The sequence below is a fragment of the Zalophus californianus genome, chromosome 3 (genome assembly GCF_009762305.2).
Source record: "Zalophus californianus isolate mZalCal1 chromosome 3, mZalCal1.pri.v2, whole genome shotgun sequence".
In the NCBI taxonomy this organism is placed as follows: Eukaryota; Metazoa; Chordata; class Mammalia; order Carnivora; family Otariidae; genus Zalophus; species Zalophus californianus.
Window position 1 is genome coordinate 129,157,138 of NC_045597.1, and position 19,491 is coordinate 129,176,628.

At 37.5% G+C, this 19,491-nt stretch overlaps 1 protein-coding gene across 1 annotated transcript in view; it reads right to left on the reverse strand.

Annotated features, from left to right (window-relative positions):
- The window catches only part of LOC113920361 (acyl-CoA-binding protein-like), a 36,892-nt gene that overhangs the window by 6,414 nt on the left and 10,987 nt on the right, over positions 1 to 19,491 (reverse strand). The gene's annotated exons all lie outside the window — the stretch shown is intronic.

Genomic DNA, 19,491 nt, shown 5'->3' on the forward strand with positions numbered 1-19,491 from the left:
GTCCTTAGTAGTTAAATGATTCACTATTCATTTCCAGTGATCTGGTCCTTAAAGAAGTAGGAAGCTCATGTCCTGGGATCAATATTGTGGGGAGCTCAGACCTTCTAGGCGGTTACTTTGGCTACACCAGAAGGTGGTGCAAACATTTAGAAACTTTTCTCATCATGTCACCAGCCAGCCCAAATGAAGTCTACCTCAGATAGAAATCTGTTAATTCCCTTTTTTCCTTGCTTTCTTCCTTTTTTTCTTTTCTTTCTTTTTTTTTTTTTAAACATCTCTCAACCAATTTCCTCCATCTTTTCTTCCTCTTCTTTTCCCAGAGACTAGATTCCATTCTGGAGGGACTTGTATTGAGTCTACTATTTCTCAGTAGGAGAACGTAGGTCCCTCTCATTGAACACAGTGAAACAAGAAAAAGGCTAATTCGTTTTAAGACTATTTGTTTCTACCCACAGCCTAACTCATGTGCATAGTTTCTATTTGCTCGTTTTAAGATTCCCTCTTTATCATTTTAACTTTTAGTATCTACCCCTCTCTCCATACACACTTCAAAGAAAAGAGCATTAGAACCTGCATTTTTACAAAATGACTCTGTTGCCAGTCATAACTGATTGATTTAGGTGATGAAAGCTTCAAGATTTTCTAGGCAATCTGATTGGGACCAGTAATAAAGAGGTTGAGTTGCTGGGGATGGTTAGTGCTGGTACCTTGTTTGTCTTGAAGTTGCATTGGCATAGCAAGGACACTGTAATTAAAACACAATTTTATTTTTGTTTCTTATATCTACCCTTAGCATTTATTCAGTAGAAAATGTTCCCCTCTTGCCAAATGACATTTCCAATAGCTCCCATAACAATTAGGTAATAGACTTTTAGGAGTCTTCGTTCAGTAATTAAAGCTTGCCGTGGAAGTGGTGGGCACCTTTGGTCAGGGAGGCTGCGGGAGCACTGGTGGGCTTTTTCTCTCTTCCTTGACCTCTCTGCCCTCTTTATTTTGCTACACCCAGAATTTGGCAACTCTGGCACTTAAGAGTCCGGGAAAGGCCTCTTTCAAGCTCATAAGTGACTGGTGTCATTGCAAGCAAGCTTCTGCTCTATGGAGTTAAAGATGAAAGCTTTCTGTTTCTCTTGTGAGTTGGTAACATGGATTCTGAAAACTCTGACATCACTGGTGGAGTTCATCAGTTCAAGTTCTGATCATTTTACTCAAAGGTTGTTTACTCCCTCAGAAGCTCCTGGCAATCTGGCGGTCCACTTTTGAAGTCTATGCTCTATGAGTTTTGAAAAAGATATACATCCTATAACCATCTTTCCAGTTAAGATATAGAATATTCTCATCACCCCAGTGAATTCCCTTGTGCACCTTTATAGTCAGTGTCCCTCCACCCATAAGTCCAAGCAACCATTAATCTGCTTTCTGTTATAAAATTTCCTGCAAATGAAATCATATAGTATGTGATTAGTTGTGCCAGGTTTCATTAACTTAGGATAATGATTCTGAGATACATCCATATCAATATGTGTATTATTCGTTCATTCATTTTTATTGTTGAAGAGTATTCCATTCAATTGATAGGGCACAATTTATCTATTTGCTTGTATTATTGGGGCTATTTCCCATTTTCAGCTATTACGAATATCAGCGAACATTCATAAACAAGTCTTTGTGTAGACAGTTGTTTATTCTTAGTGAACACTTGGTAATTTTGGGTGATATCGTAAATGTATGTTTAGCCTTATAAAATGTTGCAATATTTTACTCTCCCATCAACAATGCATGAGTGTTTCAGGTGCTCTACATCCTCCCCAATATTTGATATTGACAGCTTTTTAAATATTAGACAATCTAGTAGATATAAAGTGATACCTCATTTTGATTTTAATTTGTATTTTACTGATGACTATGATACTGAGCATCATATCTTCTTTTATGAAGTACCTTTCAAAATATTTTTCCCAACTACAGTACTCACAATAAAAAAGACCCAGAATTTTAAAAAAGGAATTAAAAAGACTATTTCAGTTTAAGTAGATAAACTATCCAAGATTATATAAATGTATTTAGTTAAGCTGGTAGACCCAGATTTGGCTCATTTGGAAGTTAATTCTCTGTCCAAGACACCATCGCAAAAATTTATAAAATATCTCACGAAAGGAGACAGTTAGCAATTGGAAAATCCACAAGAATTTATGATTTGTCAAAAAATATCAATAAATATTTCCTGAACTTACAAAATTAGATACAGAAAATATAGCTCATAAAGGATTTGAGTTAAGTTTAAATAACTCCCTCATATTGATGAGAGAATTTACTCAGCAAGTTGTCAAAGGGGAGAGCTAAAAACTAATTCTCAAGAATTTAAAAGAGAACTTGTTCATTCTCATGTTTCCCAGATATGATTCCAGGCAACTTGCTCAAGGTGACATTAGTAGTTAGTGGCAGAACAAAGATTAGAAACCACATGTTCTCATGCTCAATTTAATTCTCTTTACATTTAAATCTGGATAAATTTAAAATACTGATTTTTCTGTATCATTTTATTGAATTTCTGTTTTATTCAGTTAGTGTTTTGTTACAGTTCTTTCTTTCTGCTTATTATTGCAACTTTAGCTCTGTGATAAAAGTAACAATTGCTCAAGACTTCTCTCCCTTCATGAGAAGTTTCCAGGTAACTTTTTGAAAAAAATGCACTTTTTAAACCAGTATCTATTTTGGGAGAACTACATATTAGGTACTGTCTTTGTTTCCTACTTTGTTATTGCTTTATAAAGAGTGAAGGGTTAATGTATTCAGAGGTGATTTGCTAAAAGAGAAGTGTTCTGTGTATTAGCTCTGGGTCCTCTAATTGCATTTAGCCCTGACGCACATGAGCTGTGTGTGTGCGGTGTGCAGCTAACTGATAGGCTCGGACACCCCATTGCACAACCCAGGGCATCAGTCCCGTTTCAGTGCTTTGTGAAGATCAAGTAGCCAGTGAGAAACAATTCAATAAGAGTCCCTGGTTTCTACACACAGAAGTTCAGATAAAAAGTTGCCTGAAGCAAGATTCTGTTTAAGCAAGGAAATACAGGAAATAGAACATTATAATAAGGCTTAGATGTCAAGAACAGGAAACTCCTGTAAGCATCAATGATTTGGCCATTTTGAATGAATTGTTTATAAAAAACAAAACAAAAACAAAAAACAAAAACCCTCCTCTGTAGTATTTTCAACAGAAAAAAAGAGGGAGGGAAAGAGCCCTTGAGGCACATTTTAATTATTATTCATCTCTAACAAGGCACATTACACTGACAGCCTGTTTGAAGTCTGAATTTTTCTTATTCCTAAGTACTCGTTTTGTTTTGTACTCTATCTTTTCATTGAATTAAAGGGTACAATGAGAAGTGGACTCTCAAATCACCAGATAGAATATGTGATCATCAGTTTAATTTGTAGTCAGTGTTCATTATTCCTCCAAGATTTTTGACTTGAGTAGTCTAATCACAACTCTTAACAACTGACTTGAAATTTAGAAATAAAAACAATGTCTAGTTTTGGTATCCTTAGTCATGAAAATAGTTGTGGGACAAGCTATAGACTAAGGTAAATGAACAAATCCTCAAATATTTTGTTTTATATTAGTTGAAGAAAATTTCTTTAAATGTGCCTGTTTCTGTTTACATTTACTAAAACTTTGGGTTGAGGAAAGGGGAAGTAACACCTAATTAGCAGTTGGTTGATTTCTGGTAGGCACTTTACCTATATAACTTGACTTTTGAATCATGGGCACTTTTCACAGTGTGGTTGTTCACTTATTGAATGCAATTGAATAGCCTCATTTATTGTTTACAATATCTTTTAAAAGGTAGTTAATACCATTCCCAATTTAGAAATAATGGTGACGAAGCTCTTCAATTTACGTAAATAATCCAGGGTTATACAATATTTGCTTAGTTAAGCTGGTGTAGGAGACAGGAAAGTTTTCCTGGACTTTAGGGTCCCAGGCTGGGTCTGAAAATTAAACTGACAAGGACAGGTTAACAGGAGAAAACCATATGTGTTTTATTGAATTTTTACATGTACATGGGAGTCTTCACAAATGGTAAAGAAGTAACTAGGAAGATAACGGTTAGTTTAACAAGGTTCATTTATATGGATTTCTCAGCCCCCAATTACCCATCTTTGGTGATAAGAATGTCTTCCTTCTTCCTGGTACAGGGAGAGGGTACCTTCCACATGGGAGTTTTATGACCTGTTTCGGGGAAGAAGGGTGAGGTGGTGGGGAGATCCAAGTACCTTCCTGCTTCTGCCATTTTCTCAAACTCCTTCAGTTTAAGATATTCAATATGCCAAGATGCCATAATTTGGGGTAGTGTGTCCTGAACCCCATCACTGATAAGCCCAGACTTGGCTAATTCTGAAGCCCATGCTCTATCCAATACAATTTTTTGGTCAAAATTTACAAAATATCTCATGAAAGGAAACATTTAACAATTGGGAAATCCACAATAATTTATGATTTGATACTTATGAAGACCTCTGAAAATCCATAAGTATGAAAGATTTTTAGTTAGTAACACCCTATAAAATTGTATTTTAAAAAAGAATAATTTTCAAATATTTATCTAGTTTTTGAGGAGTTAAAATTAGGCTGTTAAAATGTATTTGGCTAAAGTTAATCAACTTTTATATTTAATTATAGTGTAAGGTTAGTGATGATGCTTTTATATTTTAGATCATATTCATATACGTTGGAAGGCTAAAACCATAACAGATATTAAACATTTTCTACTAGTTGGTAAAAAAGAGATCATTAATTCACACATACTCTATAATAATCTAAGATACATACAATCAAATCATAATCCTTAATTTACATAGATTGAGTATTTTATATTTGAGTAAATGCAACTATTTTGATATTTATAACAGGGCATCCGAAAACCTGTCATGTTGGACGTCAAACACACACTTCCTTCCTCTAATTATGATCTTCCTCTTTCTTTGTTGTTATGTGTTCTAAGTATGTACTATGGGATTCTAGAGAAGAGATTTTCCCTTCAGTTTGTATAAAATTCATGAGAGAATAAATTCTACAATATGCTTAAAATACCTTGAGAAGTATAAAGGGGGAAACCTCTATAATCCTCACGGATTTACTCAGGGATTTTTAATGTGTTAATAAAATAATAATATGGAATCTACTTTAAATCTTTTTTGAAACAAAGTGGGAGTATAAATAAATAATCCAAGTAACATGGTAATTTTGCACTTTAGGTAAAAAGACTACAAGGATTTGATCCTTCTTTTAGGCCTCGTTGTCCTGAAGTAATCTTATCCACACATGAAAAAAATTCAAAGCATTTGGATGACCTGGCTAAAATTACAATTCTTGGTGGCAACTCTTGGAATAAAGCTCAGCTAATTTATTCGTTAGTCACATGTTGTCCATTAGCTTCTAATTCTTGGATTCCTTTAGATTAAACTCTAATGAATAATTTATCTTCGTTTGATCGACAAAGGGACTAATACCTTCTACAAAATAGAACTTTTCCTTTTCCTTTTGAGATACTATATTCCTAAATAGTATATCTTCTAGTTGCTCAGAACTGATATATTGGAACTAATCAGGAACCAATTTGATAGGGCAGGTCTAGAGAATTACAGGTCTACTGTGGGGAAGACAGAAGACTGGTGGATTTCTCCACAATGAAATATTCTGGTGGAGAAGTGGTTTGTCACTTCTACTCATCACTGATTGGCTAGGATTAGCCCCACCCACACAAGAGCCAAGGGAATTCAGTCCTACCATATGGATTCGAGGGGGCAGGCGGGAGTCAGTTTCTCTACCTTTTTTATATTAACAAAGAATCTGGGTTATTCCTTTTACAGATAATTCTTAATTTGGATTTGTCTGGTTATTTCTTAAAGATTACATTTAGACAAAATATTTTCGGTGAAAATACTACAATGATGATGTATCATTCTAATATAGACTTCTACAATTTTAAATTTTAATATTGCCTTTCTTCTAAGAAATGCCATTATCTTTTGGTTAGCACTCGAAATATGAACATACTTTTTTTTTACTTGAATTTATTCTATCTTATGCAAATTTTGAATGTTCTCTCCTGATTTTTTTTAAGTTTATTTACCTGTGTACAGGATAATAAAATTATATTCTTATTCATAAGAAAAGAAAGGGAAAGTCTTTCTGATTTGGCTGAAATTGCTCTAAGTTACTCATCTCCTGTACTGTACCTTGAGGTCTAATGTTAATGTCCTTCTGTTTAATCCTTCTGTTTATGTATATTCTTCTGACATAAATCCACTGACAAATTGCTAAAAACAAACTTACTTAACATGTAAACTACTTAAAATTTCCTATTATTTTAGACACCTAAAAAATAGTCTTCAGTTAAAAAAATTTAGTGTTTTTCTTACATATTTCTTTCTTTCTTTCTTTTCCACTCACCCCTAAATTAGCAGCCTTTGATTGGGTGGCCAGTGATGGGGGTGGGGGGAGGGAGTCAAACTTCTCTCATCCCTAGGATGTTTCCTGAAAAATATTCCCCAATAATTGTAAATTTCTAAGGAAACCCTTTCTATTTATTTAGCCATTCTCTCTTCATCTTTCAGGTTCTCTTCACTTCAAATTATTTGATAGTTTCTTTTCCTTTAAATTTTGAACTGTAGTTTCTTTGACTTCCATCAGATGTTATTATAATTAGTTCAATGCATGTTAAGTTTTTATGGATAAGGGAAGGGAGCTAATGTTCACATTTTAAGTAATGTAGAAGTTTAATAAATTCCACTTACATTGGGTTTCCTTTTTTTCTTTTTTAAAGATTTTATTTATTTATTTGAGAGAGACAGTGAACAACAAGCAGGGTGAGGGGCAGAAGGAGAAGCAGGCTCTCCACCGAGCAGAGAGCCAGACAAGGGTTTCCATCCCGGGACTCTGGGATCATGACCTGAGCCGAAGGCAAACACTTTACCAACCAACTGAGCCACCCAGGCGCTCCCGTTGGGTTGTCTTCTAAACGAGCTTTTAAGCATGTATATTCTGTTTAGCAAAGACAAGACCTGGGTTTTTGGCTTGCATTCTCTCTAGTGCCCACCCTTCCCTGATTTCTCTCCTCCAATCTATCCTTCTCCCACTCCCTCCCTTCCTGCATTAGCTTTAAAGAGGAATGAATGGTAATAGAAGAAAACAGAAGATCTCTAGCCAACTTGTGTCTTTTGTTTCTAAACCGCTACTAGCGGCAGGATTAGTCATCACTCCCCCAGCTGCCCACCATGCTATTTAAATATGCCTCTTTGGGTATATTTTTTCCTGTGTTTCCTTTTCTGCTCCCTAGTCATGACTGTAGAGGAAACGCTCTAGGCAATGCCTTCCACACATAACCACGTAAATTATTTATTAGTTTTTTATTTGTATATCTGTTCTATACAACGTGTATGGCCTTGCATTGCCTTGTTTATCAATTATTTCAAATGAAAGAACAGTCTGATAGTTGAAAGAGGATCCTATCATTACCTCAGTTTGAATGGTAGCAAGTGTAGACCATCACAGGCCAATGAGAAAGTGTGTTTTCTTTTAAAACGCTTACGAGACATTGTTTTAGCAGTCTCCTTTGTTTAACATGTTCAGTGATCCATATTTGACTGGAAATTATTTAAAGCTACTTTAAATCACTTATGGTCTATGTTTTTTCTTTCAACTTGTATCAGTTCGATATATATTTTCTTGAGTGTTTTCCAGGCACCAAATACTGAATTGTACACTGGGAATGAATATGAAATGGACCCAGCTACCACGCACTTCATAATGTGGCTTAAATCAAACAGAGAATGGTTTCACAATAAACAGTAGATCCTAATAAAAGCACGCTGTGTGCTGAGACCTAAAAGCTTGCTGTGTGTGTGCATTTAGGTTAATGGTTTAATCTCTCTGGACCTCATGTCCTCTGTGTAAGATGGAAAGGTTGAATTAAATGATATTTCACATTATCTAACACTGTAAAATCATCTTATCTGAGAGTGTGCTGCTTCTGGGCCTGATTGAACCTCAGATCTGTCCTTTGCTTCTCTCCTGCTCTGCTCTGTACTATGAGGGTGCAGATAAGCCTCTGCAGATTGACTTTTCCAGGCTTAGTGTCAGCAGGATTCAGTCAGTTTTGGGAGGCTGGAGGGCATGAGAAGGGAGAGGGGGAGATCAAGACACTCTCTTCTCCCCTCAGCCTAGGATGGCTTCTCTTGCAGCTTTATCTGCTCTGTGGCTCCAGCCACCTCTATATCCAGATGCACAGCAATCTCTAGTTTCCGTAGGGCTGTCCAGGCCTTTTGGTCCCAGTAATTGCATGTTTTCCCATGGTCCCCCCAGCTTCAGGATGACAAGGACTTCTTGCTCTTACCAACGTCCAGGGTTATTTTACAGTTCCTGGTGCAACTCTTAGCCTCTCCATTCTCCATGGACCACCTGTGCTTTCCATTCTTCTGTGAACACCGGACATGATCTCTATTTTCGTAGCTAGACCATGACAGGCCACAGTTTACTTCCTATTTGCTCAAGAGCAGTGAAAGGGCTTTAAAAACGGAGGAAGAAAAACATAAGCATGGGAACATTAACTGGCGCAATCTAGTTCCTACAGTGGACGTTGGCCTCACAAGAAATGTTTAATGTCCCTTCGGGTCAAATATTGAGGGACTTACAGGATCTACTTTTTTGTTGAAGCTGTCATGTTGAATCTCCTGAAAGTTAAGGCCCATTGTAAATCAAGGTGGGAGAACTCCTTAAGGAAGAAATGCATGGTTCTTAGGACAAATGACTTCATTATAGCCTCTACTTATATCAAATGCATTACTTTTCCACCAAGAGTACTAATTAAAAATGGAATTATGGTGAAAAATATATTAGCAACTTAAAGTTTTGGTAAGAGAAGGAGATGTACAGAGCTCTTTTGCAGGGCTTGAACTCAAGACCCTGAGATCAAGACCTGAGCTGAAATCAAGAGTCGGACACTTAACCGATTGAACCACCCAGCCGCCCCCAGGAATCTTTTTTAAAAGACTTGGCTCAGGCACTGTGCTCTTCTGATACTTCTTCTATCTCCATTGCCTATAGGTTGCTGAGATACTGTCTTCATTTCTAGCAGTTGCATCAGGAGAGGACAAGGATATAAACTGAGGTAATTTTACTTTAAAATGGTATGTAGTTATACTTCTCTTGTGAAGATATTCTTTAATTTGGAGATGAGCTAAAAATTGACTTGTTTCCTCCCTCTCCCACATTTTGGATATAGTTGTAAGAAGGGGGGAAATTCATGGTGATTGGCTGACAAGGAAAATAATGGTACCACTGCTGCTACATTGAGAGTCCCAGAGAGGGAACTAGGTGGGCATACTGAGAATGTCAGTGTCCTAGTGCCTATGGCAGATGGTGTAAAACACACACCTGATGTCTTAAAATAACACAAATTTATTCACTCACAATTCTAGAGGCCAGAAGTCTGAAATTATTCACTGGACTGAAATCAAGGTGTCAGCCGGGCCATGCTCCTTCTGGAGGCTCTAGGGTAGAATTTATTCCTTGTCTATTCTGGCTTCTGGTGGCTGTGTCATTCTTTGGCTTGTGGCCACACCACTTCAGTCTCTGCCTCTTATGGTCCCATTGCTTTCTCCTCTTCTGTGGTGAAATTTCCTTCTGCCTTCCTCTTATAAGAACACTTGGGATTGCATTTCTGGCCTACCTGGACAAAACAGGATTATCTCCTCGTGTCAAGATCCTTTATCCTAATTGCACAGTCCGTTTGACCATATGGGGTGATTTATAGGTTCAGGAATTAGGATTGGAACGTGTCTGGAGGCCTTTACTCAGCCTAGTATAGTGAGGTAAAGTGTGTAGAGAGGCTGAAGGTTTTATTTGTAAGTCTCTAACACTGTTATGAGATAGTGACTAAATCAGGTATAACGCCCTATATCCATAGGGCTAAGAATTTTTAAGAATTAGGCGCCTGGGTGGCTCAGTTGGTTAAGCGACTGCCTTCGGCTCAGGTCATGATCCCGGAGTCCCGGGATCGAGTCCCACATTGGGCTCCCTGCTCAGCAGGGGGGTCTGCTTCTCCCTCTGACCCTCTTCCCTCTCGTGCTCTCTATCTCTCAAATAAATAAATAAAATCTTTAAAAAAAAAGAATTTTTAAGAATTAGAGAATATTGATTACTTCTTAACATCCTGGATTGCATACTAGATATGGAAAGAATATACCCTTTGGGGTGGTTGAGTAAAAATACTACTTTATCAAAACTGATAGAGTCAATTTTAATATTTGTTCTGTGGATGTTGTAGAAAAGTGTGTATTCTCTATATAATGCAAAGTTTAAGCATGCCTGTGAATGATATTTTATAATTCTTACAATTTTTATAATTCTTTTGAAATTGTTTCCTCTCCTTCATGTACCTGTTGAAGAGTTATGTTAAAAAATTTTTTTTTAAGATTTATTTATTTATTGTAAAGAGTACGCGAGCAGGGTGAGGGACAGAGGGAGAGGGAGAGGGAGAGAATCCTCAAGCAGACTCCCCACTGAGCACAGAGCTCTCTACACAGCACTTGATTCCAGGACCTGAGATCATTACCTGAGCTGAAATCAAGAGCCTTATGCTTAACTGAGCCACCCAGGCACCCCAAGGTTTATGTTAAATTTTAAGTGAATTTTTCCTTTCTTTCCTAATATATTTTATATATTTCTCTGCTATATGTGTTTTTCATAATTGTTGTATTTGCATTTTGCATTGTGACTTTCATAGATGTGTAATAATCATTTTATTCCGTTTCATATTTTTTTGCCACATACATGATTCTTTGATTCTAATTCCTACCTTCCTGCTTCTCTGACTTTTTAGTATCCATTTTGACTGGAGATACTTTCTGAACCTCTTTATTTCCAACATTTTTTTGTTGATTTGTTTATGTGTATGCTTCTCTGAGGAAGCAGTGACTTTGATTTCCCTTATGATCCAACCTGATGGTATTTTCCTTTTAAGTCATTTACATTTACCATAAAAAGTGATGTACGATCTTTTGCCATTTTATTTTATAATTTCTGGTTTATACTTATTTTCTTCTCCCTATGCATTATATATATCATTGAGGATTTTCTTTTTTCCTTTTAGTTATTCTTTTCCTACAAGTATTTGTAGAATGTATGGTACATTTGTCTCATTTGTGTTCTATAGTATTTAACTTTAATATATGCATAGTTATAAATACATATATTGTATACATATTCTATACATATATACATGTATAACTTAATACATACACAGGTTAATATACAAAATATGTAATTTATTTTTTATTTTTTTAAAATATTTTATTTATTTGACAGAAAGAGACACAGCGAGAGAGGGAACACAAGCAGGGGGAGTGGGAGAGGGAGAAGCAGGCTTCCCGCGGACCAGGGAGCCCGATGCGGGGCTCGATTCCAGGACCCTGGGATCATGACCTGAGCTGAAGGCAGACGCTTAATGACTGAGCCACCCAGGCGTCCCCAAAATATGTAATTTTTATTGAAGTATAATTGATACACACTGTTGCATTAGTCTCCTATATATATGTATAATTTTAAACTAATGACAAAAATATGATTACTCTTGATTCTCCTGTATTAGATGAGACTCGCAATACCTACTTTTCCCTTTTCTCCTCCCTCCCAACATGTATTAATTAATTGAATTGAGGTTTATTTAAATTCTTTGATATTAGGACTTCCTTTTCTTATATTGTGTATTTTTTTCCCAAGAAATATTTCTTTCTTTTTTTTTTAAAGATTTTATTTATTTATTTGACAGAGAGAGACATGGCAAGAGCAGGAACACAAGCAGGGGCAGAGGGAGAGGGAGAAGAAGCAGGCCTCCCGAGGAGCAGGGAGCCTGATGCGGGGCTCGATCCCAGGGTAGGATCATGACCTGAGCCGAAGGCAGACGCCCAGTGACTGAGCCACCCAGGTGCCCCCCAAGAAATATTTCTGATAGATTAATTGTATAACATAGCTGTGTTAAAAACTACTGATTAAAATTTAATGCTAATTGTAATGGGTGCATTACACATCACCGATTTTTTAATACCATATCTCTTCTTGAGGTTTTATAATTTTTATGTATTCTTTTCATCAGTTGTAGTATTTTTTCAGATATAAGTACCTTTTTCCCCAAAAAAGGGTCAATGGAGATTTACACTTTCTGATTCCTTCTCACTTTAATAAAAGCTTGGCTAGGTTAAGATTTTTTCACCCTAAGTCTTTTCTCTGCAAAATTCAGTAGACCAGTCTTACTCAAATAGTGTGATTCTTGGGCCATCTGCCTCAGAATCTGTGGAGATAAGGTCCAGGAATACGCATTTTTAACAAGCTTTTGAAGTAATTTCACATTTTCAGAACTATTTGCATAGAAATCACTCTTGACACTACCAAAGTTTAGTATTATAAAAAGAAAGTGTAATTTTAACTCCAACTATTTTTCCTTTTGCATATTATTTGTAGTTTCTGCCTATACGACTTTTTATTATCCTTGAAAACCATAAATTTCAAAGATATTTGTAGCTGGGCTATATACTACATTGGTTTTGCCTGATTGGCCCTTCAAAATAGAAACAAATATTTCTTTGGCTTAGCATATTTTTTTCTATTCCTTCCTGACTATTACTTTCCTCCCCTTCTTTCTGCTTTATGTGCATATTGGATCTTTTCCATTTAGTGAACATATCTTTTTTTAAATACTTTTTATTTGAAATCATTATAGATTCACAGTGTATTGCAAAAATAGTACAGATATGGGACGGCTGAGTGGCTCAGTCGGTTAAGCATCTGCCTTTGGCTCAGGTCATGGTCCCAGGGTCCTGGGATCAAGCCCTGCATCAGGGTCCCTGCTCAGCGGAGAGCCTGCTTCTCCCTCTCACTCTGCCTGCCGCTCCCCCTGCTTGTGCTCTCTCTCTCTGTCAAATAGATAAAATCTTAAAAAAAAAAAATCGTACAGAGCAATGTCCTGTGTCCTGCATCCATATGCCCCTGATGTTATTCGTTACTTAACTGTATTACAGTATCAAACCAGGAATTTGGCACAGGGAGTATGCATAGTTCTATGCCATTCTGGCACATGCATAGGTTTGTGTGATCACCACCACCATCAAGATACAGAACTATTCTATCTACACAGAGATCTCCCTCTCTTCATAGTCATGCCCCTGACCCCTTACCATCCCTAGCCCCTGGAAACCACTAACAGGTTCTCAACTGATATAATTTTGTAATTTGAGATTGTTATATAAGTGGAATCAAATAGTATGTGACTTTTGGAGATGGGCTTATTTCACTCATCGTAATGTCCTTGAGATCCATCTGAATTGTTGCAGGTATTAACAGCTCATTCCCTTTAATTGCTAAATAGTATTCCCAAGTATGGATATACCACAGTCTAGCGAGGTTCTTAACTTCTTTATTATCTTCAACCGCATTCTCTATCCTTTTAGTTCTCAAAGAATTTCTCAAGTTGACTTTGCAAATTACCCACCCACACCCTTTTTCTTTTAAAGGAGTCAATTTACTGTTCATTGTTGCTGTTTGCTTTCTAAATTTGATATACACATTTTTTCCCCTTAGGAAGTTAATCTTAATGATTCAGATGTTTCTTTAAAAAGGTTTAGTGATTCTCAAATCTTTGTAATGTAATTGTAACTAATATTAATATATTGTTGAGAATATAAATTATATTTTTAAAAGTGTTTTTTGTGTCTCACATATAGTAGAGTGGCTTACAAGCATAGGTCTGGACTCCTACCACTCTGTACAAATGCAGACTGCCTTGTTAAAGCTGGAGCACCTTTTGATGAGAGCCGGCTGTGAACATATTTACTGCTAGGTGGATTAAAAAGGCTGAGGTTCATTAGACAAAAAACAGATGGCTAGTCAGTGAGGTGAGTAAATATAAACACCAGGTGGGCAAGTGATCACCAGCTAGGTTTTTAGGATTCTGCTGCTTTTCTTTTGTTATCTGAAGGTGTGGTAAACCACCTCTTCAACTGTACCAGGTGGAATTAACTGAAACTATCATCCACCACTGGAATGATTATATTTGAAATAACCAGGATTATGCAGCGTGAATGGGTGTTTGAGAAGATGAGTACTTTGTGGTATTATGAGAAAACATTGCATTGGGAAGGAAAGATACATACTTGTCCTAGGATGAGTAATATGGCACCAGAATAATTTTCCTCCAATTTGTTTATTGTGGTAAACATAACATAAAATTTAGCGTCTTAACTATTTTTAAGTGTACAGTTCAGTGGTATTAAGTACATTCATATTGTACAGCCATCACCACTGTCCATCTTAAAAAATAACTTCCCAGTTCTCTTTCCCTCCAGCCTCTAGGGACCATCACTATTTTCTGGCTTTATGAGTTTAACTACCCTTGGTATCTCATATAAGTGGAATCATACAATACTTGTCTTTTTGTGACTGGCTTATTTCACTTAGTATAATGTCCTCAAGGTTCATCCATGTTGTAGTATGTGCCAGAATTTCCTTACATTTTAAGGCTGAGTGATTTCCACTGTAGGTATATGCCGTATTTTATTTATCCATTCATCCATTGATGGACATTTGGGTTGTTATCAGAAAGATGCAGGAGATTGGCCAGAATAAAACTGCCAAAAAAAAAATGTCAAGGAAAAGGAAGACATTAATAGGGTCAAATATTGATTAAAATTGACTGAGATGAAAGTAGAGATAAGGTTGTCGGACTCTGCACAAATTTCAAATGAATTGTAAGAGTGGAGACCAGGGAATAAGGGAACTGTAGAAATTGAGGAAGGAAATGTGAAGTGTCAGTATCTTTTTTTTTTTTAAGATCTTATTTATTTGTTTGAGAGACAGAGACAGAGACAGAGAGATAGCAAGAGAGGGCATGAGCAGGGAGGAGAGAGAGAAGCAGTCTCCCCGCTGAGCAGGCATCCCAATATGGAACTCCATCCCAAGACCCTGGGATCATGACCTGAGCTGAAGGCAGATGCTTAATCGACTGAGCCACCCAGGCACCCCTGAAGTGTCAGTATCCTTGCAAAGTTTGCATGTGATGAGATCAATGAGGATAAAATGGCAATTCAAGATAGTGTCAAGAAACCATTTTAGGTTGGCTGGTGGAGATTTGGGCATATTTGTAGGAATAACTTATATTAAGAATAGAAAAAAAAATAGAGTAAAGAAAAACATATTCGAGCTGATAATATATAATGCAGATGAGAATGAATTTACGGAATTTTTCTGGCAAATGTTAAATTATGCATTATATAATGCTATTTTCTTTTTACCAGTTTTCTTCTTAAAAGGCAAATCCACCACAGCTTCTTTCCAATTTGTGAAGGAAATTGAGTTACAAATTTGCTAAGGTTAGAATAAAGACAAAACAAAAATTCCTTGATAGAAATTTTGTGAGAATAGAACACCATTTTCTAGAAGAATCCAGGCACTTAGCCCTCTCTGTAATCCTGATAAGTCTCTTGGAAAAATATCTGTTGTCTAAAAGTGAAATCTGAGGGGTGCCCGGGTGGCTCAGTCAGTTAAGTGTCTGCCTTTGGCTCAGGTCATGATCCTGGATCCAGATCCGGGCTCCCTGTTCAGTGGGGAGTTGGCTTCTTCCTCTACCCTTCCCCCCGGCTCATGATGTCTCCCTCTCTTCTCTCAAATAAATAAATAAAATCTTTTAAAAAATAAAAGTGAAATTTGATTTTCATTCAGTTCATATTCCTGCATATTAAATATATGTTTAATATAGTAGTATATTTGCTTTGTAAATAGAATCAATGCTTTATTTTTTAGAATTTTGTACTATAGGAAGACTTATGCAGAGCATGAAAACATGGACAGTTTAAAAATAAATTATCTTTAGTGTTGAAATAGAACATACTAATTTGTCATATATAAAAGGAAATCCCCCTTTATAATCATATCTTGCTCATACTTAAAGTTTGTTGTGCTTTTAATTATACAGCAATTGATGATGATGATGTAGCCCTCCCTGGCTAGGGAACATCAGTCCAGGTGCCTTAGGAAATGCCCAAATTTGGGATGACTTTTTTCTCTGGTTCAGATCTGTTTTATTACAATGGAATAAAGAAATTCCAGTCCACGGAAGGATAGAGACTTTACAAAGGTTTCAGTTGACCCTTATCTCCAAAATGCAACGTCGTGTCCTTCTCAGACATTTCATGCACTGCTCCTGCCTCCTGTGTGACAATAGGAGTCACCAATTATCTGAATAGTCTGGATTCTTATCTCATTGGTGCTTTAGTACAGTCCACTTTTGGGGCAGATTACAAGGAGCGTCCACTTCCTACAGCTGGGTTTCTAACAGTAAGACCGGGTGACTCTTCTAAAATGGGGAAGTTCTGACCTCTCTCATTACTTTTCTTGGGACATAAATTGTGGTCCAATGGTGATGTCTAATCATGATCATCTTACTTCCTTTGGGGTACTCATTAGGACTTTAAGGAACACATTTTTCTATTAAATACAAACCTCAGAATGCAAGTAATCATAATGTCTAAACTAAGGATGGCTTTTCACAGGGAAGTTGCCAAATTATCATAATTTCCTTCCTTGTGATATGCGTGGCATGTCTTTCATGAAAACACTCAGGTGGCTGTAGTAACTTGCTTAGGAAAAGCTATCCACTGGTTGGATCAATGCCATGGTTCCATACTGGTTGATTCCATGTATAGAGGGACAGATTGTATATGGTGCTATGGATGATCTTAGAACATAAAGAGATCCCTGAGAGACCATTATAATACTGGGATTAAAAATTACCTACAAAAATCCACAAGGTGAATAATTTATGGAAGAATAAACAAAAGTGAAATGTAACTTAAAAATTATATTTTTCAGCTTATTACCATGATATGCATGTAACCAATGAATAAGACTTAGATCTATGGCATGAAGGAAATGTCTAAGCTGAACAACCTTAAAGACTTCCTTTCTACCCATAACATATACCGCAGTTTCTTTTTTTTTAAAGATTTTATTTATTTATTTGACAGAGAGATAGAGAGCACAAGTAGGCAGAGAGACAGGCAGAGGGAAAGGGAGAAGCAGGCTCCCTGCCGAGCACAGAGCCCGAGATGAGACTTGATCCCAGGACCCTGGGATCATGACCTGAGCCGAAGGCAGATGCTTAACCAACTGAGCCAACCCAGGTGCCCCATATACCCCAGTTTCTGTGTAAAGCTCAGAGTCTGTCCTTTACTTTGAGGTCTTTCTTGTGCTAGAATGGCATTAACAGCTTATTATCCATCACATTATAACTAGCTTTATCTGCCAAACTCCTTCAGATTAACCTCAGTTTCAGACCATCATACCCAGTTCTGAAAGTTCAAATAGGATGGGCACCTTCTCTGCAGCTAGCCTATATGGAACCCTCAGCTTCTGCTGAAATGAGATTTAAGACAGGAGAAAGAGGAAAGCTAGTCTGCTACCCATAGAGAGGGTGATGTGTTCAGTTTGCAGATGGAAAGATTTAGATGTTTTGCAGGACACTGGAGGTATTGGTAGCAGACTTGGAATTGGTTTGGGAAATCAGGTGGGTAGTTATTAATATAAAATGACAATTGGCCTTAGGAGACAGGATCAGGAGGCCAAAGGAAAGTAAGTGGAGAGGTATTGGGACTGAAGACTGAATCTTGCAGGAAGAAGAGGAAGGGGGGTTGATGAAAGAGATGTAGAAGCCAGGTGGAGAGGCAGGAAAAGCCTGTTACTGTTCTACCACTGTAGACCCCCACAGTCACACGTAGCTTCAAGTTTAGATTTTTTGACATGCTCTCTAAGTGAAATCACCATATTTTGTGAGTAGGTATTAAAACTTTATTTTTTTAAGATTTTATTTATTTATTTGAGAGAGAGAGAATGAGAGATAGCACGAGAGAGGGGAAGGTCAGAGGGAGAAGCAGACTCCCCGCCAAGCAGGGAGCCCAATGCAGGACTCGATCCCAGGACTCCAGGATCATGACCTGAGCCAAAGGCAGTCGCTTAACCAACTGAGCCACCCAGTCGCCCTAAAACTTTAATTTAGTAACAGTACACATTTAAAACATTCCAAAATGTTTGGATTCTTAAAAAAAAAAAAGGCAGTGGCTTGTATTCCCACTAAATAATGATAATCTTGGGAAGAAAATCAGAAGGAGACTGTTTTAGGAATAGGTAGTCAAAAATATCAGAAGTCAGAAGTTGAAAAAGGCCAAAGAGAATAAGCACTGAGAAAAGGTCCTGGTATTCACTGAGGAGATCACTGGAGTTCTTTAAGGGAGAGGTCTGAGTATTGTGGTAAAAAAAGCTCAGGGAATTAGTACATGGTAAGAAAATGGCGCCGGTCTCGAACATCCTTTAGAGGAGAGTTTGGCAGTTAGAACCGCACTCATGTCTGTCTGCTGCTTGTTTTGTAGGTGTTGTGAGTGTAGTCCACTTTCCCTTAGTTTCTTTATTTTTGCCTTTTATTTCCTACCTCTTCCATTTCCTCCTATTCTCTAGGGAAATGGAATCCTGGCCAAAAGGCAGGCCTGTCATCTAATTGTTAGGGTACCCAAACAGAGCACCGCGGTAAGTTTCTTATTCACACTCATGGTCCTGGAAGGCAGAAGTAGATACAAACATTTGTCCAAAGTCTATCCTGTTATGACTGAGTCAAGGTACCTGTAAAAGAGCTCTTCAGAAAACAAGAGTGGAGGTACACTGCTTGGAGGGATAGGAATGAAGAGCAGAGAGCTTTGAGCAGCTCACCTTGGAGGGGACAGGTGGGAGCTTGTCTGGAGAGGTCTCTAGGCAACTATAAATACCTACTGCATAGGTTCACACTTCCTCGGCTTGCTCCTTAAGGGCAAGCAGGGGAGCATTTCAAGAGTCTGAACCAGGCAGGCATCTAATATTATTGCGTTTTTACATCTCAACCACCAACATCACTGACCATTCCCAGCCAGCATTCACAGAGCCCCTAAACCAGAAATAGTGACTGAACCAGACTCAAGGATTGATTGATTCTGTGGTGCCGACAGGAGCCATTGTTTATGACACTTCTACCCAGCTCCAAGGGGGCCTTGAATTGTGTGTTTAGTTCTCCGTCCACCGAAGAACATTTCCTGAGAGTAGCGGGGTGAGGAAACTGCTCCAACTTTCTCAAGTTTTCTTCTCTCCTGCTTTTGTGCTCAAGCATCTGTGTAAGCCTTACAGGGCCTGCACCAGGAGCAGCAGAGCCCAAGTGTCCATTTCTGGTGCCACAGAGTCCAGGAGTGCTCCCAGGCTTGATTTGGAGCCATTCTTGCCTTCCTGATATTTTTTTACTAGTTGCGTGCTCTGGCCTCTGAGCCCCTGCAGTGAGCTTTGTGGGTGTATTTGTATTTGCACAATGAATAGTATTTTTTTTTCTCTGCTTTAAATAAGGGTGACTATTGTACCACCTATCACAT